Source organism: Octopus sinensis, linkage group LG16 (assembly GCF_006345805.1).
Source record: "Octopus sinensis linkage group LG16, ASM634580v1, whole genome shotgun sequence".
Lineage (NCBI taxonomy): Eukaryota > Metazoa > Mollusca > Cephalopoda > Octopoda > Octopodidae > Octopus > Octopus sinensis.
Genome location: NC_043012.1, coordinates 18,200,054 through 18,226,717, shown reverse-complemented (window position 1 = coordinate 18,226,717; position 26,664 = coordinate 18,200,054).

Below are 26,664 nucleotides of genomic sequence, written 5' to 3'. Positions count from 1 at the left end.
CCTAAAACCCTGAAGTAGTCAACTTTCGTTCTTTCAGGATCAGTAAAATAAGGGCCGCATGATTACTAGGTTCAATGCAGTAAACTTAACACCACTGATCAAAACCGTTCGCCTTCTGCCAGAATTTGTAACAATTATTACAAGTTCTATATTTAAGAGTTGAGGAAGCATGTACATTATTTATATTATTTACATTATTTACAATTGGCGGACATTTGTCCTCATCTTGTTTGTTGTTAGCACAACGTTTCGGCTAATATACCCTCAAGCCTTCATCAGGTATCTTGGGGCATATGTCGTGGTGGTTAAGAGCGCGGGCTACTAACCCCAAGATTCCGAGTTTGATTTTAGGTTGTGACCTGAATAATAATAATGATAATAATAATAATAATAATAATAATAATAATAATAATAATAATAATAATAATAATAATAATAAGAAGAAGAAGAAGAAGAAGAAGAAGAAGAAGAAGAAGAAGAAGAAGAAGAAGAAGAATGCCGAAAAATACCTTAGGAATGCGAACCCAGGTTCGAAATTTTCCCCAAGACACCTGATGAAGGCTGGAGGGTATATAAGCCGCAACGTTGTGTTAACAATAAACAAGATGAGGACAAATATCCGTCAATGGCAAATAATGTAAATATTGTTAATAATGTAAATTATTACAAGCTCCTTAAATTGTGGGATTGAATATTACGTTCCTAATTGAACACCTGAAACGTGAGCATCAGAAATACTAATAAATTTATTAAGATGGTAATAAATTCATTAAGTTGGTAATGAATACATTTATAAAGCATTACTTTATTACAGGATTAATTAGTAGCTTAAAACTCTTCCTAGCGAACACCAGCAAACAGTCATTTGACCTTCTCCATTTAATTTTATAATCGGCGAATACGCTACTAAAATGAAGAATTTATTCATAATAAACACTTTCGCAAAATATTTTTCGATGTGAGTGTTTCTCTTAGCATAAAATGAACCAATCAGTTTTGCTTCTAATCACTTTTATGTTATACGTGACGTAAAACGTCTATTCATTTTGCAAAACGAGGGTAAAATTCTGTTTGTTTAGTAATAATATTCAAAGAAAGGACAGAAAAAGTAGCAGTAGTAGTAGTAGTAGTAGTAGTAGTAGTAGTAGTAGTAGTTGCAGCAGCAGCAGTATTATTATTATTATTATTATTATTATTATTAGTAGTAGTAGTAGTAGTTGTAGTATTAGTAGTAGTGGTGGTAGTAGTAGCAGCAGCAGTAGTAATAGCATTAGTAGTAGTAGTAGTAGTAGTAGTTACAGCAGCAGCAGCAGTATTATTATTATTATTATTATTAGTAGTAGTAGTAGTATTTGCAGTATTAATAGTAGTAGTAGTGGTGGTAGTAGTAGCAGCAGCAGCAGCAATAGTAATAGCATTAGTAGTAATAGTAGTAGTAGTAGTAAAAGAGGAAATACAGGAGAGAAAAGCAAGAACAAGAAGTTTTACAAAATCAAAAGAAGGAGGAGGAGGCGGAGAAGAAGAAGAAGAAGAAGAAGAAGAAGAAGAAGAAGAAGAAGAAGAAGAAGAAGAAGAAGAAGTAGAAGAAGAAGAAGAAGAAGTAGAAGTAGAAGAAGAAGATGAGGAGGAAGATTTTGTGCCAAAATGAGAGCTAGAGGCAGAGAAGTATATGATAGGGAAAAAATTATGTAAAAAGAGAAATTTAGAAAAAAAGGAAAAGGAAAGATAAAAAGTGGAAGGAAAAGATAAAAAGACCAACCTCTTGTGTAAACGGCGTTCTCGTTGTTGATCAATAGCTTTGTGGTTGGAACTTCTACAAATGTTAGTCGCAGGTTTGAAAGTTAAGAGTAATTTTAACAAAAGATAATTTAGTAAATTGGCTCAGTCGTTATCTGCAATGTATTATAGGCGCAGACACATGATTTGTGGTCAAAAATTTCGCTTCGCAACCACCAGAAATCAGATTCAGTCACGCTGCGCAGCACCTGAGGCAGACGTGTTCTACGAACCCAGAGGGCTGACTATTGCTTCGTGAGTGAATTTGATAGAAGGACATTCTGATGAAGTCCTTCGTATATATATATATATATTATATATATATATATATATATAATGTATATATATATATACCAATTAAGGACTGAACACGAAAAGTGGACAGTCAACACGCTAGATATAAACATCAAATCGCCATTCTCCACAAAAGATTATGCTCTCAAATCAAACTCAGCACTTTGGTTTTGTGCTGAGTTTCTGAGAACATAATATTTTGTGGAGAATGGCGATTTGACGTCTATATCTAGCATGTTGACTTTCCACTTGTCGTGTTCAGTCCTTAATTGGTATATATAAATATTTTAATCTTCGGATTCTTTTTTAATATGCTAGACCACTCGTTCTAATATAATATATATATATATATATATATATATATATATTATATATATATATATGTGTGTGTGTGTGTGTGTGTGTGTGTGCATCTGGGTATGTCACACCCCACCACAACAGCATGAGAACTACAGTTGGTTTATTTACGTAGATTTAAATATCAGCTGGGCTAAAGAAATCGATTCAGTAAATAGGAGACAAAATAACGAATGTTGATTCGATTTGTAAGACTAAAACTCTTCAGGTCGGTGATGAAGCATACTTGTAATCTAATGCCTATAACATTTTAAAGGTAAAAGTAATGAACGATAGAATCACTGTCCCCCCTCTCTCTCTCTCTCGTTCTCTTCCTGTATATCTCTCCCACATCACCATCCATACAGGCACCCATCATCGCCCCTATCATATCATTGACTCCTTTACCTGCGCTTCTAGCAACGTCATTTACTGCATCTCCTGCTCTTTTTGTCCTTCTCTGTACATTGATCAAACGGGACACCGCTTGGCGGACGGGATTGTGGAGCTTCTCCAAGTCATTAGGCTCGGCAATGACACACCGGTCTCGCATCATTTCCGCTCTATAGGTCATTCATTAAAACACTTGTCTTTGTACAGGTATTGTATTTGCACAGGGGCCATCCAGACACCCAACTTCGCTGTGAACATGGAGTCAGTCTCCATAATTGACTGCAACTTCCAAAGACGGAACAGTGAAAAGGGGAGAAGAAAAAACGTTGGGTGTGAGAGAATATCAGAAAGGATGAAGAATAAGAGAGGGAGATAAATAGACAGAAAAGAGACAGTATATATATATATATATATATGTATATTTGTGTATATATACATACCTATATACATATATATATACAGTGGCGGCCAAAATTTTCAGAACGGCATTGTTTTCGTCAGAAAAGTAGAAATAATTTTTTTAGGAAAGTTGTTTTATATTCTATAATTTTCACAGACAATAAATACAATATTATTTGTTATTGCCTGAGATTTTGGTGTAATTTGAGAGGATAATACAAAAGTTATGGATGATTTAGTGATTTACTGCAAACCCATGGCGGCCAAAATTGTCAGAACGGTTGCTTTTACTCCGTGTTTTAGTATATTTAACCGGCGAACTCTAATGTTTTGAATTTGTTTACGTGACGGCTCGTTTACTAAACATTAGTAAGAATATTTGCAGTGTACTTTGTTAATATAATGCCACTTACTCCTTTACCAATTCGTCAGCAGATTATTAAGCTTCGAAGGAAGGATAATTTAAGTATTGGATCTATTGCAATGATTGTTAACAAGTTAAAAAGTGTTGTACACGGTATTCTTAAGGTCTACGATGTTTGTGGTTCGTGTGAAGCAAGAAAGTTTACAGGTAGGCCAAGGAAAACGACCAAGAGAGAAGATCGTGCTATGGTAAAGTTGGTGAAAAAGGACAGATTTAAAACTGCTGCTGCTGTTTCTCGGGAAATGAGCATTGTAAGAAAACGTTATCTCGAAAAACTGTGTCTCGTCGTTTAGTTGAACATGACCTACAAGCAAGAGCACCTGCAGTGAAGCCACTGATCAGTTCCAAGAATAAAAAGTGTCGTCTTACCTTTGCAACCAAACATGTGTTGTGGTCTCAAGAAAAATGGCAAACGGTGCATTTCAGGGATGAATCTAAGTTTATTTTCTTTGGCTCAGATGGGAAAAGGTACGTTCGTAGAAAAGTAGGTGAAAACATGTCGCCTAAATGCCTTAAGACTAGTGTTAAATTCGGTGGAGGAAGTGTCATGGTTTGGGGATGATATCTGGAGATGGTGCGATTACATGGAAAGGTAAATGCAGGAGTTTATAAACAACTTGTAAAAGATCATGTCTTGTCTGTGCTGAGAAATTCAACTAAGCGACCACCCATATTCATGTAGGAAAATGCCCCATGTCACAAGGCTAAGGTGGTCATGAACTTCCTCAAGGCGGAAAAGGTTATTGTTTTGGATTGGCCTGCTCAAAGCCCAGATCTCAATCCTATTGAAAATGTATGGAATATTCTAGGAGAACGTTCGAAAGCCAGAAATCCTAAAACAACTGAGCAATTATGGAATGCCCTTCAGGAAGAATGGAATAAGATCACCGAGGAAGAAATTGAAAATTTAATTTCCTCATGCAGTCGAAGATGTCAGAGTGTGATTGAAGCTAAAGGGCTTCACACTAAATATTAAATAATTCCAGTATTCTCGGTCATTTTTTATTATTTTGTTTTTTTTTCAACTATTCTGATCATTTTTGCCGCCATGGGTTTTGCAGTAAATCCCTAAATCATGTATTATCCTCTCAAATTACACCAAAATCTCAGACAATAACAATTAATATTGTATTTATTGTCTGTGAAAATTATAGAATATAAAACTACTTTGATAAAAACTTTATACATACGTTTCTGACGAAAACAATGTCGTTCTGAAAATTTTGGCCGCAACTGTATGTATATACACATATATACATATGTATATATGTGCGTGTATATATATATATATTTATATACATATATATGCATATATGTACACACACACACACACACACACACACACATATATATATATATATATATATATATATATATATATATATAAAATATTATTAGAGACAAAACCACTATTTTGCAAAACAAACAAGGAAAGACTTAATCAATACATAAAATTTTAATAAATAGTCAAAAAAACCGCCACTACAATCGTTTCTTGTCTTGATCGACAATCTTCAGGTGGACTTCCAATTACAAGTCAGTTTCAAATGAAATTATTTGAAACTGACTTGTAATTGGAAGTCCACCTGAAGATTGTCGATCAAGACAAGAAACGATTGTAGTGGCGGTTTTTTTTGACTATTATTAAATTTTATGTATTGATTAAGTCTTTCCTTGTTTGTTTTGCAAAATAGTGGTTTTGTCTCTAATAATATTTTATAATATTTTACTATAAAATTGGATTTAATCCTAAATCTGATTTTTTCCCTGTAAATTTGGATTTATTCCCTAATATTTATTATTATATATATATATATATATATATACATACATATATATGAACATCCGTTCATAAAAATACCCTGTTGATGTTGTTCACATTCCAATGAAGGAGCCTTTGATCTTTTTGATCTTAGTTTAGAAAAGGCTCTTTCTCCATTGTTAAGGAATCTTGAAATGAATCTGAATGACATTCTTATATGCATGTACACGCACACACACATATTCAAATTGAGGGAATAAAGCTGGTAAAATCCAGGCTACATGTTCCCTGCCAAACAGAGTCTCAGAGGTACACCAGTAGGTACCCATCAGGCCAGATATACGTTAGTTCAATGAAGGTTAAATTTTTGCCAGCGATTCGAATTTCACTCGCAGGCGATTTGATCGAAATTGTGGTGGAACGCACGGATGTAGACAACAATAATAATTTATATAAACACAGGTAAAAGGGTAATGTCCTGAAATAAAAACACTCGTTCAATACAAAATGGAGCTAATTAATGAGATGCAGGATGACATTAAGGTAATTTATATACTGTAGCGCAAAAAAGATAATGACAAATTTAGAATACGATAAACGTCGACGGTAATTATGTGTGAAGTGGGCAAAAGCTAGATTATAAGACAGAGAATGTTGAATAAATACACATTATTCGTTGCAGTATGTCAGGACCATCTAGAGGTAGTGTAGTTGTTTAGTAAAGGATTAAGGTCCATCTGTCGATCTAAGATGGCGGAGCGCAATTTCTCTTCCTCATATTACTTATTACTATTATTCAATTTTTACGCATTCCCTTAAATAGCTTCCTCTTTTCGTCCATTTTTATATTTTCATCTTGGTCTAATACTTAATTTGTGTGTGTGTGTGTGTGTTACTCTCCTCTCGTTCTCGTTTATCTGTTTTGTTGTTGCTGTTGTTGCTGTTCTCTTATTTTTCTATTCCTTCTTTTCTTATTATGTTTTGCCTTATTCTCTATTTCTTTTCCTCTTCTTCGTCATCGTCAGATCCTTCAACGAATTCTTCTTCTATTCATCTTATTTTCAATATCGGTTAACTATTTCCTAGAATTTTTCGGTCGTCTTCCACGCCGCTTCTTCTCTCTCCCCTTCTTCTTCCCTCTCCCGTTCCTCTTTCACCCACTTCTTTGCTTTACCCTACGTTATTTTACCTTATCTCATAGCCATGAGTTCTAAAACTGATCAGTTGCTGTAATAGAACCCCGATTCGTTGATGCCATACTATCAAATCTAAATGCTCTTCTTAAACTTCTATCGCCTCTTCCAAGTTGAGGGTTTTATCTTTTCCCATTTCTTTCTTTCACGTAACTGCATTTATAGAATATTGGATTTAACTCCTTTTGTTCCAACTACCTCTTTGTGTAGGCGTTAACTTAATTAGATTAAAAAACATCCTTTAGCTAATTTTAAGAAGTAAGATATATAAAAACTGACATACACATACACGTGTTTCTGTGCCTCTCTGTATATATATATATATATATATATATATATATATATATATATATGTATGTATGTATGCATGTATATGTATATGTGTGGTATACGTATGTTTATATGTATCTATATATATATAATAATATATATATATATATTGATCTATAGATGCGTACATACATACAACTAATATATATTTCTTTTATATGTGTATATTATATATATATATATATATATACATACATATATATGAACATCCGTTCATAAAAATACCCTGTTGATGTTGTTCACATTCCAATGAAGGAGCCTTTGATCTTTTTGATCTTAGTTTAGAAAAGGCTCTTTCTCCATTGTTAAGGAATTGAAATGAATCTGAATGACATTCTTATATGCATGTACACGCACACACACATATTCAAATTGAGGGAATAAAGCTGGTAAAATCCAGGCTACATGTTCCCTGCCAAACAGAGTCTCAGAGGTACACCAGTAGGTACCCATCAGGCCAGATATACGTTAGTTCAATGAAGGTTAAATTTTTGCCAAGCGATTCGAATTTCACTCGCAGGCGATTTGATCGAAATTGTGGTGGAACGCACGGAGTTAGACAACAATAATATTTATATAAACACAGGTAAAAGGGTAATGTCCTGAAATAAAAACACTCGTTCAATACAAAATGGAGCTAATTAATGAGATGCAGGATGACATTAAGGTAATTTATACTGTAGCAGAAAAAGATAATGACAAATTTAGAATACGATAAACGTCGACGGTAATTAATGTGTGAAAGTGGGCAAAAGCTAGATTATAAGACAGAGAAATGTTGAATAAATACACATTATTCGTTGCAGTATGTCAGGACCATCTAGAGGTAGTGTAGTTGTTTAGTAAAGGATTAAGGTGCCATCTTGTCGATCTAAGATGGCGGAGCGCAATTTCTCTTCCTCATATTACTTTATTCAATTTTTACGCATTCCCTTAAATAGCTTCCTCTTTCGCCATTTTTATATTTTTCATCTTGGTCTAATACTTAATTTGTGTGTGTGTGTGTGTGTTACTCCTCTCGTTCTCGTTTATCTGTTTTGTTGTTGCTGTTGTTGCTGTTCTTCTTATTTTTCTATTCCTTCTTTTCTTTATGTTTTCCTTATTCTCTATTTCTTTTCCTCTTCTTCGTCATCGTCAGATCCTTCAACGAATTCTTCTTCTATTACATCTTATTTTCAATATCGGTTAACTATTTCCTAGAATTTTTCGTCGTCTTCCACCGCTTCTTTCTCTCCCCTTCTTCCCTCTCCCGTTCCTCTTTCACCCACTTCTTTGCTTTACCCTACGTATTTTACTTATCTCATAGCCATGAGTTCTAAAACTGATCAGTTGCTGTATAAGAAACCCGATTCGTTGATGCCATACTATCAAATCTAAATGCTCTTCTTAAACTTCTATCGCCTCTTCAAGTTGAGGGTTTTATCTTTTCCCATTTCTTTCTTTCACGTAACTGCATTTATAGAATATTGGATTTAACTCCTTTTGTTCCAACTACCTCTTTGTGTAGGCGTTAACTTAATTAGATTAAAAAACATCCTTTAGCTAATTTTAAGAAGTAAGATATATAAAAACTGACATACACATACACGTGTTTCTGTGCCTCTCTGTATATATATATATATATATATATATATATATATATATATATATATGTATGTATGTATGCATGTATATGTATATGTGTGGTATACGTATGTTTATATGTATATATATATATATATATAATATATATATATATTGATAGATAGATGCGTACATACATACAACTATATATATTTCTTTTTATATGTGTATATATATATATATATATAGAGAGGAGAGAGAGAGAGAGAGAGAAAGAGATAGAGAGAGAGAGAGAGAGATGAACGCGTGTGTATGCATGATATAAATACCATGCATATGCGTAACACGTGAAACTATGATGATCTCTGTCACGATATATATGCACGGTTGTATCTTAATTTAATGTAGTACAGTTAAAAGTAAAACACAAAAGGAATTACTGTGAAAAGGGGAACAAAATTAAAATACAAAATATATGAAAATAAATCTGTGTTATGGAAAAAATTAGGAAAATTTACTCCGGAATGAAACCTTACCGAGAAATGTTCATATATCTTTTTTATATATATATAACATCAAAAGATATAATACGTACATAGTATACGCATGATGGAAATGCATTTCCCTGCTTCAGTTTCGATTTAACATTTTCATTTCAATCTCACGCGAAAAGAGGACTTAGATTCTTTTAAAAAAAATTGATATATACTCAGGTGTATATATCAGTGTTTTTGTTAATCTCGACAAGCTTTGTGTTAATACGAGCTAGTGTGTTTTTGTTTGTATTTCTATGAATATTTGTTTTTTGTGCGTACGCGATAGAGCTTTGATGTGTTCAATATTAGACATTAGTTTTCTGAATGAGTCTCCGCATTGCTTGTGTGATATGTGTATGCCTGTGGTCTTGTACATGTGTGTTTGTATCTGTGTTTGTATGGTTAAGGTGTTTTCGCAAGAAAACTTTTATTTTTTTGTATATGAAAATTTTGAAATTATGTTTTCGTGTTGATAACATACAGAACATTATTCAGTCACTGTGCGACTTCTAGGCTTCAGGAATATAAGGAATTGAACTAAAAAATTCGGGATTGCGAGGCCATACTTGTCGAAAGTGTTTTGCTCTACAATTGATCGTGTTGACAAAATTCTCAGAGCAAATAAAAAAGAAATACAGATTTTAAGTTTAAAAGTATACATATGCATAAGTTTATCTAGGTGGGCATCAGTATGAAGACACCTGAACACACACTAATATATAATACATCATACACACAGAAACAGAAAAGCACATGCTTACACACTACACTCATCCATATACATACAGACAGACGCATACATATAGATGTGTGTGTGTGAGGGTGGGGTCTATATATATTTATATATCTATCTATCCTTATATATATGTATGTAAAAAATACAAACTGGGACAATAACGCAAAACATTTAGAAGACGATACAAAAAACACGGACGGGACATTCGAAGCCTTCAATCTTCAGTCAAGAACCGGATCTTCCTCGCAATTTCGGCTGATAAAATATATATATATATAGATATATATATATATATATTATATATATATATATATATTATATATATATATATATGGAGAGAGAGAGAGGCAGAGAGAGACAGAGATAATAGAAATAGGTTTCAACGAAGAAAGACTACACATGGTATAAATAGGCGAAAAGTAAAAAGAAAACTAAGAAAACCCATATTAGATATAAAAAGATAAGGGCTTTTTAAAGAAAGGCAAAGGTAAATGCATGCAATTAGATGGTTTGAGGTGGAATTATGAAGTAGAAAAATCATTATGTATAGGCGCAGGAGTGGCTATGTGGTAAGAAGTTTGCTTTCCAACCACGGTTTCAGTCCTACTGCGTGGCACCTAGGGCAAGTGTCATATATATATATATATATATATATATGTGTGTGTGTGTTGTGTGTGTGTGTGTGTGTGTGTGTGTATGTGTGTGTGTATGTGTGTGTATGTATGTATGTATGTATGTATGTATGTATACGTCTGTGTTTGTCGCTCCACCATTGCTTGACTACCGATGTTGGTGTGTTTACATCCCCGTAACTTAGCGGTTAGTCAAAATAAGAACGAAAGAATAAGTACTAGGCTTACAAAGAATAAGTCCTGAGGTGGATTTGTTCGCCTAAAGGATGTGTTCCAGCATGGCCGCAGTCAAATAATTGAAACAAATAAAAGAATAAAAGAATATCATTATTGAGATTCAAAGTCATAGCGTTATGATTTGTACGAGAGCCGACGTAGTACTGTATATATCTGTATGTATGCATTCATATAGAGACACACAGACCACACACACTCAAATGCAGAAGAGGCGTTCTGTGTATATAATACTTTATACATTTACAATTTATCACGGTTCATCTCTACCCGCAACAATTTCCTTGTGAAGTAATGTGCTAACTGCACAGTGAAGTAGAAACTACGAATTAATCCACGTGCTCCTTTTTCCTTTCACAACCACATATTGTAATGTTATGCAGTGTGAGAACGTGTAATGTGTTGGCTTGAATATTTCAGTAAGTGGTATTTTTTCATCCAGAGATTGATTTCTACCAGACTTTTTCATGTTTAAACTTAGCTATGTTTCGACCATAGTCCATGTCTAACTTAATCGCTCCACATTATAGAACCTATTAAGTCACTTTTAAGTCAAGTTTTGTGGTGTTACGGTGTATACGAGGAAGTATTTGTTGTTGAGTGAGATGTAATCAGGTATAGGTGGTCTGTTTAGCGCGCCTTGTGGAAAGTTTTCCAGATATCGTTTGTATGTGATGTGGACATTTTTTCTTTGCTTTGTTTGGTGGCAATATTAAAGAGACCGAGACCTGTTTCAGTCTCATATCATTATTATTACATTAGGGGCGAGCTGGCAGAAACGTTAGCACGCCGGGCGAAATGCTTAGCGGTATTTCGTCTGTCGCTATGTTCTGAGTTCAAATTCCGCCGATGTCGACTTTGCCTTTCATCCTTTCGGGGTCGATTAAATAAGTACCAGTTACACACTGGGGCTGATATAATCGACTTAATCCGTTTGTCTGTCCTTGTTTGTCCCGTCTGTGTTTAGCCCCTTGTGGGTAGTAAAGACATAGGTATTTCGTCCGTCTTCCAGTTCTTAGTCCAAATGCCGTCAGGATCGAATTTACTTTCATCCTTTCGGAGTCGATAAATAAAGTACCAGTTACTGGGATTGATGTAATCGACTGGTCCTCTCCCCCCAAATAGCAGGCCTTGTGCCTCTAGTAGAAAGGAGTATGGTCACGTTGGGAAAGTTCGAAGAATCATTAGATCATCAGTAAAATGCATCTCCGATATCTATTTCAACTCTTTATTTTCTGATTTCAAATCACATTGATGTCAACTCCAACTTTCATTTAAGGTCAATAAAATACCAGTGAGGTGTCGGGGTCGATGACATCGAGAAAACCCTCTTCTCGTAATTAGACTTACGTCTCCGTGAGAAACTAAAATTATCCACTTTGTCCTCCTGGTCTCCTCAAACACACAGAATTTATAGAAGCTCTAAATACTTACTTTACTGAGCCCTTTAAATGATAACAGACGGCATTCAGAGAAAATCTGCGGACCAGGTAGAATTTCATTCTATTATATTCTGAGGACACATCTTTCCAAAGCCAAATCCCTTTGCATCCTCTTGTGTCGATAAGTAAAGTATCAGTCAAGTAAAAGGATCGATTCGATAATATATTTCTTCAGAAAACTGGGGTGTTGCACCAGTGTTATAAATCAATATTTTTATGTAAAGGAGATCACAAATGATAGGTGTCAATAATAATAGACAAGCGACTTGGTCGATAATCGACCAAGATATCGATACAATATACTCCAAACTGAATTATATTTCTAATATAGATTCTATGGACCAGTAACACGACTAATTTCAATTCTATATTTTATATTGCAATTTATTATTATTTACTACACTTATTTGATTTACCGATATCGGAGAAAATCTGTTGCAAATTTGTGTTAGGAACTAGGCGGAGAAATGTAAGAATATTATGTAATGTGAAAACATCTATTCTGGCATTCATTCTGCTTCTGCTCATAGTATGATTTCTTAATTATATTAGTGGTGCGGAGTGATCTGAGGGAAGTTGTGGTGTTTAGTATTTATTATACGAATATTTTTTAGTTTTGTTTTTTAATGTTATGACATATTCTGTCTTTTGTAATAATACAATAGATGCTCAATATAACACTAAACTTCTGTTGTAGTTAACCTCGTTTCAGTTCTGATTAAATAGAATTCTAATCAATGGTTTTCCAACAGTTATGACCAATCCATATTCTTCTGTTTCTAGGACTGCATTATGTAACGTGTTCTAGTTTTCAAGGCAGCAAACAATTACCCCACACCCAGGCACCAAATTCCACTGATACTCCAACAGGGCGAGCGACCACTCAAAATCAACCTCATATACGCGACATAATTCTGATACATTTTGCAGATGATATGCAGGGTGTATTCCAGAGGTTTTGAGACTTTTTCAAGAAAGACATTTCTTAATATCAAAGAAATACAAACTCAAATGTCATTCAAAGTATGATCTTCTAACTTCAATGCACTTCTTGTTTGTTCCAGCCACTTCATGAAGCCCCCTTAGAATTCCTGCAAAGGGTACGTATCCAGGGACTTTGTCATAGCCTTTCTAATCTTTTCAATGTCTTCAAAACGACTGCCGCTGATGTTTTCCTTCACCTTGGAGACAATGGTTTGGGTGATGGACAGTTTGAATACCCATATCTCTAAAAGAGTAGGCTAACCGACATGTAATTGTTTTGGTGCAGATGCGCTGGCCTTTTTCGAAGAAATCTCTTCCTGAACGCCCTCAAGACCTCCACGAATTAGTCATTGTTGACCTTTTGGCTAAAGGGAACTCAGTGGATCTAGATAATGTCCTTGCTCTCGAAAAAGCGGATCATCATGTACTTCCCGTTGGAGTTGTTTGGCGTTTCCCCCTGTGAAAGCAACAAACTGTTGCTCGGCTAATACAGGTTAAAGCATAAGCGGTCTCGAGCTTTTCATAAGTTCTAGTATCATCTTTGCTCAGTATGACACAAAATGTTTATTGAATAACCAGCTACCAAATTGTCTTCCGTCCCGACTGCATTCTGCAAACTGTGACAAGCAGTGTTTCGCAACATTTGTTCAAAGTGATGTCATATCTCTCTCTCCTTCTCTCTCTCTCTCTCTCTCTCTCTCTCTCTCTCACACTCTCTCTTTCTCCTTCAATCTGCAATAACAAAGGTTGGCTAGTCAGCTTATTGAAGGTGTAGTAATGATGCATTAAAACTGCAATAATCTAGGATAGGATAGTCTAAGAATGCAAATAGTATCGTAATATTATACTGTAGCCGTTCATCTTGAAGAGATTTGTGGACCTCATATGTCAAACATATAAGATTACCTTTCATTTCTCTGCGTGAACTAAACCTACATCACACATTTAGAGTAGTATATATTAAAATAGCGAATAAAACATGCATCGATTTATAAATGCGGATGCCACCAGTACGTTTTTATTAACATCCACTTATCTTCTCTTGACCACTAAGCCTAACGTAATATTTCACGCAAACACACACACGCACATACATAAACACACACACACACAAGCAGACAAACACACACATAATCTCACGCATACACACATTCACACACACATAAATAAAACATAAATATGCATTTATCTGTACAATTGTGTTTACTTTTTGTCAAACCTAATATAGGTAGATAGATAGAGAGAGAGAGGGGGGTGGATAGATAGATAGATACATACATACATACATAGAGTGAGAGAGATGAGTGGATAGATAGATAGATAGATAGATAGATAGATAGATAGATAGAGGGATATATTGATAGATAGATAGATAGATAGATAGATAGATAGATAGATAGATAGATAGATAGATAGATAGATAGATAGATAGATAGGCAGGTAGGTAGGTAGGTAGGTAGGTAGGTAGGTAGGCAGGCAGTCATACAGACACACAGACAGGTAGATAATAGATAGATAGATAGATAGATAGATAGATAGATAGATAGATAGATAGATAGATAGATAGATAGACAGACAGAGAAAGTGAGAGATAAATGAGTTAAGAGTTGTTATTTTTCTCAGGTTCGTTAAACACACAGTGAAGTATCACGCTGAAGCGTAATTTTATATTGGTCACTTGGTAAGTAAGAATTAGCAATTAGTTCACCCGGGTCATTCTCCATAGTCTTAAAAATCGAAGAACACATTATACGTAGTCTATATAGAACTAAATTTCCAAAATTCCGTGTGGTCAATACTGGAGCACCTTTGAGTATTTATCTTAAATTAGGGTTGATTAGAGGTCGATCTACAGTAGTAATTTAGAATTACATTGAAGATCTGCTTTAGTATTACAACAGACAAAAATGCTGCAACACTATTAATTTCAAAATAAATAACAAAAATACCAGCTAAGAACACTAAAATTCTAAATTTTCCTTCAGGTCACGCCGTGCCTCTTACATAGTAAATAACCAGTGTATGATGTGTACCCCACCTGGTACTGAAATTACTGTCGTTGTTTTTGATTAGGCTCAGGTCCGATTGCATTGAGAGGTGTGACGAACAAAAGTAATCCAACCGGGACCATCCTCACATTTGTCCTACGTAAAGTGCAACGGAGACCGCGTACTCAAATGTTGTCTTCTGTGTGCAGATTGGCTATATTTTAAGAGTCATTTGTTTGATATTGCTTGCTGTTTGATTTACCACACTGCAGTTTCATTGGTAGTTTAGTTGAATACATGAAATATTTTATCTATATGGTATTTGGATTTAATTTGGAACAACACAACTGTACTCACGTATCCGAGGCATTTTATAGAATAACAATGATCCGGACATCTGCTGTTATATCATTTGATTCAGTACCTTTCCGATAACCCAGAAGATTCTTATGTGAAATTCGTATCATAAAATACATTTGAAGGCATGTTTTATACATCAAAGGACATTCTCAGTGAAAATAGCTCTGTTTCAAATCAGAAACATTGTTTCAAAAACAAATACCAATTTTCAGTGCAGTGAGGCAGTCAGAGTGCTGTCATCTACTCTGAGAGTTTTTGTTGCTGTTTTTTTTTGTTGGAGCTGCTGAACACTAAGTCGGCCCTAATTAGTCGAAAGCCCGAGGGAAGTCATTGTACATTTGGAAATACCACGCTTTGTTAATCTAGCACTATTATCTCAAATGTGTCCTCCTTGATTTATGAGGTCAAGATGGAAGTTGAGTAAATGCTGCTACTATTTCTCACTGGCAAGGCTCCTACACTGCTCGTGATAAAGTGTTCCACTTTTGCCGGATTCAGGGACAAAATACGTTGAAATGTGCTTTGACGTCCAGATGTGAAAATAAATTTTCACTATATGTAAAAGCATGCATCTCGCCTCTCTTTTTAAAGAACCGTTTTCTTCCACCATTTTCAACACAGTGAATAAGCTGCAACTATCATTTTACTCATTCACCTTCAACGCAAGTGGATTTTAATGCAGCTTTTCCTCTATCTGAAGCCGAAAAAATATAACAAGTATTCAATAGACATGATATTTGGAGTTTAGAATTACAGCCTCGATTCAAACTAGCACAAACAATATAAAATACGAGAAATTCTTATTCTAAACTTTTCAATTCATTTTTTAATGCTAAACTCATGCATTAAATAAGAAAAAATAAAGAAATATATTCAATCTTCCTCCAAGCAAATGGTTCAGCAAATGAAAATTTGAACATAACCACATTTTGTAACAATATGATGTTTCTGGAAGCTATAGCTATCTTTAAAAAATAAAGAATTTACTGCAAGTTTTACTGACAGTAGTTTACTCGAAATCTCGACTAGCATATACGCTATATATTATTTAGAGATATAACTTCGAAACTAAATCAGAAAATGTCTCACGTTGTTCATAAATAAACTTAAACAATCGCTACAACGTACGAGTAGCAAAAGCAAAGAGCACGGTATTAGTAGAGAAAATAATGGAATCGAAGGAAATTAAAGATGGCCTGTGTCGGACATGAAGCATTTAAACATTTACAAAGTGGGATGAATAAATTTGTCTTTAAGACGGGGAATGAGATAGCATTTTTGCAGGAACGTTCATCACGGAGAAATGTTTTCCGGTAGTATTGATGGTACTGAATGGAGTAAATTAAATAGGAAGTCGCTTTAAATAGGCATCTATGCATTCTGTGTCATCAGAAACTATAACTATATATTTAAGGGTTCTGATCTAAACGTTAAAATTTTCACTTCCTCACAAGAAAACAATTTATTACACTATTGATCAGTATAATAGTATTAGGCCGGTATATTTTAAATCAATCTAATAATGTTATTCTTAGATTTCTATTGATTTATTTCATTTTCAACGTTTTATTGCTGCGAACATTAGGGTAATTTGTTAAATGACTGCAGATAAATTTGGCTTGTCAAATATCTTTCGATTTACAGAGAGAGAAATGTGAAATATTATTTAAGGCTTTAGTGAGGAAATTAAATTTGTTTTTATATTTGATACTACAAGTGTAAGTTGAGCTATTGCTCAGTTCTTATTAAGTGTTTTAAAAACAAATCACTCATGTGAGGCCCATTGATTTCAAGAAATATCTTTTCTTTCTATTTACTTGGGACTATAAGGTAACTATTAAATTCTATTAGTTTTTAGTCATGAATCCTTCCATGAACGTTAAGCCACGAGAATCCAAACAATGGTCGTATATTCATCCTTAATTCCGGTAGAGACGAACGTGAGTTTGGTAATCATTGTGGCGTTTCTTCTCCTTTAAGATGAATGTTTGGAAATAACACACGATTCATTAGCAAAAGCTATTTTATGACAACCATTATTTGCACATTGTTGTATATTGTAAATCAGAAATTCATTCACACCAATGATAACTGTCGCTTAATTCACTGGTCTCGGGTTGCATCTGGCTGACGCGATTCAAAGATATTGAAATACCGGATGGTTTAGAATCCTTGATGCTAAGGAACCTAGAGTAGTATGAAAACACGTTCCTCGTAAAGGACAGGTTGCTCTCCGATGACGAAGGACAACAGCGTTTAACATATTCACATTCAAATCTGCCCAGACGGAATAAGAATAAATATCAAGAATGTATTAATATTCAGGCAATAAATACGTCACATGTATCACGTCCTATAACACTCGCACACTACACAATGCATTTCTATTTCAAAAGAACTTTTCTAATTATTACCTATTCCTATCCTAATATTTGGGAGCTTTATACGTACATTGAAATTATCCAATGATATAAATAAAAAGACCCCCTTCAGTCATAAATGATCATGGGATTGCACCTAGAAAGTTACCCACGAGGCACAAGTCCAACCAAGGCTGTTTTATGGAAGACCAGTAGTCCCCCGTGCATACCAGTCTCCAAGCCATCAATGTTATTCAAGGGAAAGACAAAGGCCAATGATATAATAAAAAGACCCCCTTCAGTCATAAATGATCATGGGATTACACCTAGAAGTTACCCACGAGGCACAAGTCCAACCAAGCTGTTTTATGGAAGACCAGTAGTCCCCCGTGCATACCAGTCTCCAGCCATCAATGTTATTCAAGGGAAAGGCAAAGGCCAATGATAAAATAAAAATACCCCCTTCAGTCATAAATGATCATGGGATTGCACTAGAAAGTTACCCACGAGGCACAGTCCAACCAAGGCTGTTTTATGGAAGACCAGTAGTCCCCCGTGCATACCAGTCTCCAAGCCATCAATGTTATTCAAGGGAAAGGCAAAGGCCAATGATATAATAAAAAGACCCCCTTCAGTCATAAATGATCATGGGATTGCACCTAGAAAGTTACCACAGAGGCACAAGTCCAACCAAGGCTGTTTTATGGAAGACCAGTAGTCCATCGTGCATACCAGTCTCCAAGCCATCAATGTTATTCAAGGGAAGCAAAGGCCAATGATATAAATAAAAAGACCCCCTTCAGTCATAAATGATCATGGGATTGCACCTAGAAAGTTACCCACGAGGCACAAGTCCAACCAAGGCTGTTTTATGGAAGACCAGTAGTCCATCGTGCATACCAGTCTCCAAGCCATCAATGTTATTCAAGGGAAAGGCAAAGGCCAATGATATAAATAAAAAAACCCCCTTCAGTCATAAATGATCATGGGATTGCACCTAGAAAGTACACACGAGGCACAAGTCCAACCAAGCTGTTTTATGGAAGACCAGTAGTCCATCGTGCATACCAGTCTCCAAGCCATCAATGTTATTCAAGGGAAAGGCAAAGGCCAATGATATAAATAAAAAGACCCCCTTCAGTCATAAATGATCATGGGATTGCACCTAGAAAGTTACCCACGAGGCACAAGTCCAACCAAGGCGTTTTATGGAAGACCAGTAGTCCCCCGTGCATACCAGTCTCCAAGCCATCAATGTTATTCAAGGGAAAGGCAAAGGCCAATGATATAAATAAAAAGACCCCCTTCAGTCATAAATGATCATGGGATTGCACCTAGAAAGTTACCCACGAGGCACAAGTCCAACCAGGCTGTTTTATGGAAGACCAGTAGTCCATCGTGCACCAGTCTCCAAGCCATCAATGTTATTCAAGGGAAAGGCAAAGGCCAATGATATAAATAAAAAGACCCCCTTCAGTCATAAATGATCATGGGATTGCACCTAGAAAGTTACCCACGAGGCACAAGTCCAACCAAGGCTGTTTTATGGAAGACCAGTAGTCCCCCGTGCATACCAGTCTCCAAGCCATCAATGTTATTCAAGGGAAAGGCAAAGGCCAATGATATAAATAAAAAGACCCCCTTCAGTCATAAATGATCATGGGATTGCACCTAGAAAGTTACCCACGAGGCACAAGTCCAACCAAGGCTGTTTTATGGAAGACCAGTAGTCCATCGTGCATACCAGTCTCCAAGCCATCAATGTTATTCAAGGGAAAGGCAAAGGCCAATACAGCTTGGTACTAGTGATGTCCCAACTTATTCCTACAGATGAGTGGAGTAAACCAACTTAAAATAAAGTGTCTTGCTAAAGAACACATCCCACAGCCCGGTCCGGGATTCGAACTCTGTACCTTATGACTGCGAGCCCGACACTGTAACCGCTGAGTCATGAGCCTTCGCATATTACTGGTATAATATATATATATTATATCTATTATATAGATGTAATATCTACTGTTTTATACACACGCGCGCGCACATGCACTCACACATATACACATACAATAGTAGATAATAGTGACCGTCCAGTGAACAATATGGTTCTATTCGAGAAATCTTGGTATTTCCAACCTGCAATTTCCCCACCAAAGGCACAAGCACTGGTATCTTTTGTTTCCTGTTAGACTGGAATCTGTCCTGCTTATCAACAGGTCTTAAAGAAATATCAGAAAACATGCTATAACGCAAGGGGGTCTTACTCTAACATTATATCATCCATTTATGACAAACTGAATCTTGATCACAAATACGCAGCACAACTTACACCACAAGGATTCTTATATTTATTCTGATACATACATACGAAGAGTATGTAAGTTTTCACTAGGTTGTTATGTGGACAAATATCAATTAAGATATCGAATATATTGAATAATCAAGCTGACAGGCTTAATATCTCATATATTTACCCAACAGACCGATAAGTATATGAAACACGCAGGATTACACTTAACTTTGCACCACGATTATTTACTCATCTAATTTTCAACATCATTGCTCTCCGCATCTTGAGATTGTTCTGCTAATAATCTTATACAATAATGATAAAACTTGGAACAATGCTTTTAACTACTTCGTACGACACTCTAAATATATTCCAATCGTGTAAGACGTTGTGACTTTCCTTTCGCAAATTTATTTTTAATTTTAAAATATTTATTGCTGTTTAAATTCATATAGTTTCCTTTCATTTGTGAATCTATATATGTGAAAATGTAGAATGCTATATCACATGATCTGCTTCGTCGAGTCCAATTTGATGGAATGTTTAATCGAACTTGTTCTTAAGAGCATGACAAAATTATCGTGTATTATTTCTATCAGGAACTACATTGTTCAATATGAGCTTTATTAAAGAGAAGGTTAGGCTTTCGGTGATGTTTGGCTGCTATTTCTTGTAGGCTGAGTGACCATGTTGAAGATCCGCTGAGAGAGACCGAAACACAGTGACGTCGTCAGGCACAGGAGAACATATCGCTAGACAATGATACAGGAGGCAGACACCAGACGACACTCTCGTCTGCCAGAAAACAACTCTCTCTCTCCCTCCCCCTCTTTCTTTCTTTCTTTCTTTCACATTCTTTCTTATCTCTCTCTCCCTCAGTCGTCATTCCGTATTTCTGGCATTATCATCCTGACGCCAAGGTTATTTCTAAAATAATAGCATAACGAATATTGAAAGCACATAAATTAATACAACCGTAGGCCTAAATTTAATGTTGTACGGGGAGAAAAATTAACGTTTGAGACGAAACTCTTGGAAACCATTGATATAATTCATGTATAAAGGCATAGGGCATAGGTGACACTACATTTTATACAATATATACTCTATCGTAATTTAATGAGTATGAATACCTTCAGTCAGTGAGATATAATTATTAAATCAAAGTTTTAAAGAAACTGCTCCCTTTGCAAACGTAAATTAATTGTAAATCAATATTTAATCTAAACTTTAGATAAATGTAACTTGGCTATCACCCATCTCTCTGTCCCCCTTCCACTATTTCTTTCTGTCTCTCTCCGAACACACACACACACACACGTCCATATCTATAGTGGATTCTGCCCTTAGCGTCGAAATATGAGGGTCTAACACCTAGTATTATTGTCGTTGGACTATCCACACTAGTGTTTTGTATTTATCGGTAAAGGCTTGTGTGAGACTAGTCATATCGTTCGGAAATCCTGAAAGCTAAACTTTGGTGCATATGTTTGCTGGGAAACTCAATTAACAATATACGTCGGGCTCTTGTATTACAGCGTTCCAGCTTCTTCGATGGTTGCCTTCACTATGGCTTAAATTTCAACCACCTCTGATAGATTAAATGCTACCTGGGTACCAAACACAGTATTTTTAATTCCGCGCGTTTACATATATACCCGCACACACACACACACACACACACATACACAGACACACACACACACAAACAGACACACACACACACACACACACACACACATCACGTAATTGGATGAGCGTTGGCTCTTCTGACTTCATCTGCCCTTTGATGAATATTATTTTCCATTCAGTAAGGTGTCCAAAATTCACCACACTCACCAAGCGGCCTTCATAGTGTTCCCGATTTAATCACTCATGACCCGATTATCCAACAGTCACCTTGAGTACGTCAACAACAGCAGTCAAGAGACACCAAACATATTATATAAGGATGATATTTCCTTACTTCTAAAGTGGCGGTCACATTCTATTCTTTGCATTTTACAATAAAAATTCCTTTTCTACGCTTGAGAATTAAATTCACCGCGATATATGTGTCTAGAAAATGAAGAATAAAGCGGCAAGGTATCCGCCACTGTTTTAAACTTTTTCTCGCTTCTCCTGTATGCAATGCTCTGCTTTATTGCTTTAGACATATCATCATTCTGAACTTGTTCTCAGATACCACTAGGTACTGTTTATTTATATGCTCTACGTTTCTTGGGATTTCATCTCAATTTATAAACCGTGATTAATATACACCTGTGCTACACGAAGTCTCAATTATTTCCGTTTCACTTCCTTATAGTAAGAGCTTAACTAGTGAATGCTTCTAGTGCAAATGTTGAATGAAGAGTCGGGAGAAGCGTTATACGGTCAGGCTAAAATAAATAATAGTAAGTATAACAACGTTGCTACTGAATCAAAAATCCACCGAGTGCGTGCATGGTGAAACGGCAATGCATAATGCGTAATATTATGCAGAGCCACAAGCCTTATAAATAAGAGAGAGAAAGTAATCCTTTATCATATATCCATACAACGAAAAAACAAGACTGAATTAATTGAAATGAAATATTTTCAATTTAAAAGAAAAAGCAGTGAAGAGAACATTTAAGTCGAATGATCATCAAACGAAAGATGTCACTACGCAATTATTCGAATGAAAAGTAAAGTGAGAAAACCAGGACAGGGTGAAAACGATTGAAGTGTTTTCTCAAATTTCTGTATCATATCATGGGTTTAGAAACCGACTTGAAGCAATAAAGTGAAAACTGTCAAGAAAGAGCAGGCGTGATCACCATTGCCGCAGCAAGACATCCCGCTGAACTGCAAAGAAATATTGAATATAGTGGTTGAGTTGACGAACAAATTATAAATGCTGTCACAGCAGGATTGTGTTGGAAGCGAATGGCTAATAAAATTTTCTTGGCGAAGAAATAAAAATTTCAACCTAGTTTAAAATTGGCTAATAATCGTCAAACACATTTCTCTCAGTCGTAGTTTTATTAGGTGATTTAAAATTAATACTCATGGTAATCTATCGATCGGAAACCCCGCATTCTCATAAAGGGTTCTGCAAGGATTCTCGACCAGTTTATTGGAAAGTCAATAGGAAAGGCTGGATAGCAAACTCTGTATTTGCGCATTGGTTTAGATATTATTTTATTCCCCGAGAGCAAAGATATATTTCTAGGAATTTTGATGTTACAATGTTTAATTATTGACATTTTTCTCTGTCTGCTAGCTGTAATCGGTGATTTATGCCAACATTTTACTTTAGTACTTTTACCATAGACTAGATAACTACTGCAGCTTGTATCATCAACATTTACAGTTACAACTCACTAAAATATATTTGGGGGATCTTTATAACAAAATATATATTTTATTTGTTACGGAGATTTTGTAGGTAGAAGTTCGTAACGTTACAAATAATGTAAGGCAGGGACAGCGGTAAATGCGCGACGAAGTTGTTGAATTTGAAGATGCACTTAGAAGGTCCGTGACAAAATTCATGAAAGAATTCTGCTGTAATATATGTTTGGGATACACATATGATGTGAATTTGATGATGGATACCTTTGTCATTTACGCCTGTAAAGGGCATATGTTGAGAGTAGATGATATATACGGATATGTGCTTGAGTATGTACGTATTAGTTATTTGGAAATTTGCAGACGTATTGGTTAAATAGATGCCTATACTGGCCGTGAATGCGGTAAGTCGGTGATGGTGATAAAATCTTTATTCTGTTTTTCGACTGAACGTTAAAGTTTAAAACATCATGAATGTTAGACACTGGTGCTTTAATCAAGACATTGTCGTCTATTAAACGCCGAATCTGATGTGGATATTATCTTCGTAATTTTCAACATTCAAAAACAGACAGCAGTATGTCTGTCATTTCTACTGCGGATTTAATTAAAAACTGTTATTTCTTTTCTTTTAACCTCCACAACCTTGAGATGTGCCAAGACAGAAGGAAAGAACTACATTAAGCAAGATCAGAAGTGATATAAAGCAACATCTGAAGCAATATGGACAGTAACTGCTTTTGATGAAGATGTTTCTGAAGCATTGAAATAGTTTTACTTGATATCATAACTTATACCCTGAAACATGTGGGTACCACGCATCCAGTGCAGCTTATACAGGATAAGCTTCCACACTCATAACGTCATCCAATTACCAGTTTTGCTTAATGAAACAAGCGGCTACGTTATGGTGCCATATTCTTGACAGAGTGTTTGAACAATAGTTTCATATTTATCACCGATAATGAAGGACCGTTATCTCTGTATACTTTTCCGAATGCACTCAACAAAAAGTGCATGTCACAGGATGTAAGAGTGCATTTAGGGTTGAATAATACTTTATGCTGTAGAATTCAAACTACTATTGCCACTAGTGCCACAGTACATCCCGTAGTTACAAAATACGGTTTCTACATTGCAGTTACTTCAGAAAATATACTTTTTCGTACGACATTAGATTAAAGGCAGCATAGACGTTCAATGTGCTTCAATTAATTAATGGTGCCTTATCTCAAGACACTGCAGCCTTTATGTTACCATTATCATTGAAGTATTTCAAGGAAGCCGCAATGAGAAAAATGGAATGACAGTAAATATCATTGCCTAAAAGTAATGATTGTCTAACGACTTTTCAGGAGAGTTCAAAACGTATCTAAGCTTCTAAGTGGTACTCCAAGATGAAGACGAAGAAGCTTATAACTAGTCACAGAATGTTATTAATTTCGTGAACTCCTCAGAAATGCTACTTCAGTAGACAAATAGTGAAGGTGAGGTTATTGTTATACCTTCGGATATCGACGCCTGAACATGTTTTGAGAAATCGTCGAAGAAAAGAATCAATACGTATAAGAAAAGAGGCGACGTGTAATTGATCACTTTCGAACCCCGATAAGACAGCGTTATGTTCGAGTACCAAGTTCAATCCGAGTAGCTTTAACTTCCCTTTTAAATAGAAGAGAATTTTATTGCTTTATTGTTACAATGACAAGCTGTTGATATCCTCGGGATTTACTTAGGATAGCATCCATTCCACCGGAAATCATATTTTGAGATACTTTCATAAATTTGATTTCAAATGTTGGCGCAATTTCGGTGAAGGTAAGTCTATGGCATCGACTCAAATGTTCAACTGGTATTTTATTATATTTGTCCGGAAAGAATGAAAGGCAAATTCGAACTCTACGGAATTTGAAGTCAGAACGTAAAGGCGAGCGAAATACCACTAAGCAGTTTTCTCGGTGTACTAACGATTCTGCCAGCTCACTGCCTTCAGTAACTTTCATCATTCTTACATTAACGAAATTCAACAATGAAAAACACCAAGAAAATATAAATGAAAATGACCATGTATAACCAAATGCAATGACACGTCTAGCAGAATCCACACGCAAACATGTTCACCCACCACAAATACACACACACACACACACACATATATGTATATATATATATATATATATATATATATATATATATAATATATTATATATATATATATATATATTATATATATATTATATATATATATGGGGAGAGCGCGGGAGGACAACGGAAACAAAGAGGGATAGGCAGGGGTCAAAATTAAAGAATTACCTATATAGAGAAGACATATAAATACAGGCACATAAACATATGTGTATTTGATTATGCTTTCTATGATAGACGCAAGCACAAGGCCTTAAATGTTTCAGGAAGAGGATAGTTGATAACATCAACCACAGTACACTACTGATTATTATTTTAACGACCCCGAAAGCATAAAAAGTAGAGTTGACTACGGCGAAATTTGAACTCAGATCGTGAAGACGGACGAAGAGCCGTTTAGTTCTTTGTCTGGCGTGTTAGCGATTCTGCCGAGCCGGTGCCCTAAACGTACGCACACACATAATAAATGTTAATTATACGCACATACAAACATACGCGCATGTAATATATATATATATATATATATATATATATATATATATATATATTATATATATATATATATATATATATATATATACGCACACAGTTGTCTCCGCACAAATACAAACACATAAGCATAGACACAATCATGAACGTTTGTGTGAAATATATATATATATATCTTTAATACAAGAATTGCGTAGCAGTGAATCGATGCTTGTGTGTTGCAATGTTCAAAATCGTGCCAACATATTTTGATCTTTGTCTAGCTAGATTTAATCTTGTCATGAACCGAATATAAATTTCCTAACTTATATTTTATTTCCATATGAATTGTCCATTGTATTTGTGCGCATTAGGATTAAATAACATAGATTAAAGATAAGAAAATAATGACTGTCTTATTAAAGATAGGAAAATAATGACTGTCTTGTCACAATATTACGCTTTATTTTCTGATGGGATTAGTGACGTCAGCAATTAGCTATTTTACCTGACTAATCTATTAGATATTATATATAAAAATAAGCATTGCACCATATTTTAGGCGCTAGTTTATGTTGAACTAGGGAACAAAATATGTTAGTCTATATGAAATACGGCCATAAGTTTGTAATCAGCGTTTTCATGCGTTCTACCTTGCAAAGAAAATGAAGAAAGTTTATATACCGTCATGTTGGCTGATTAAG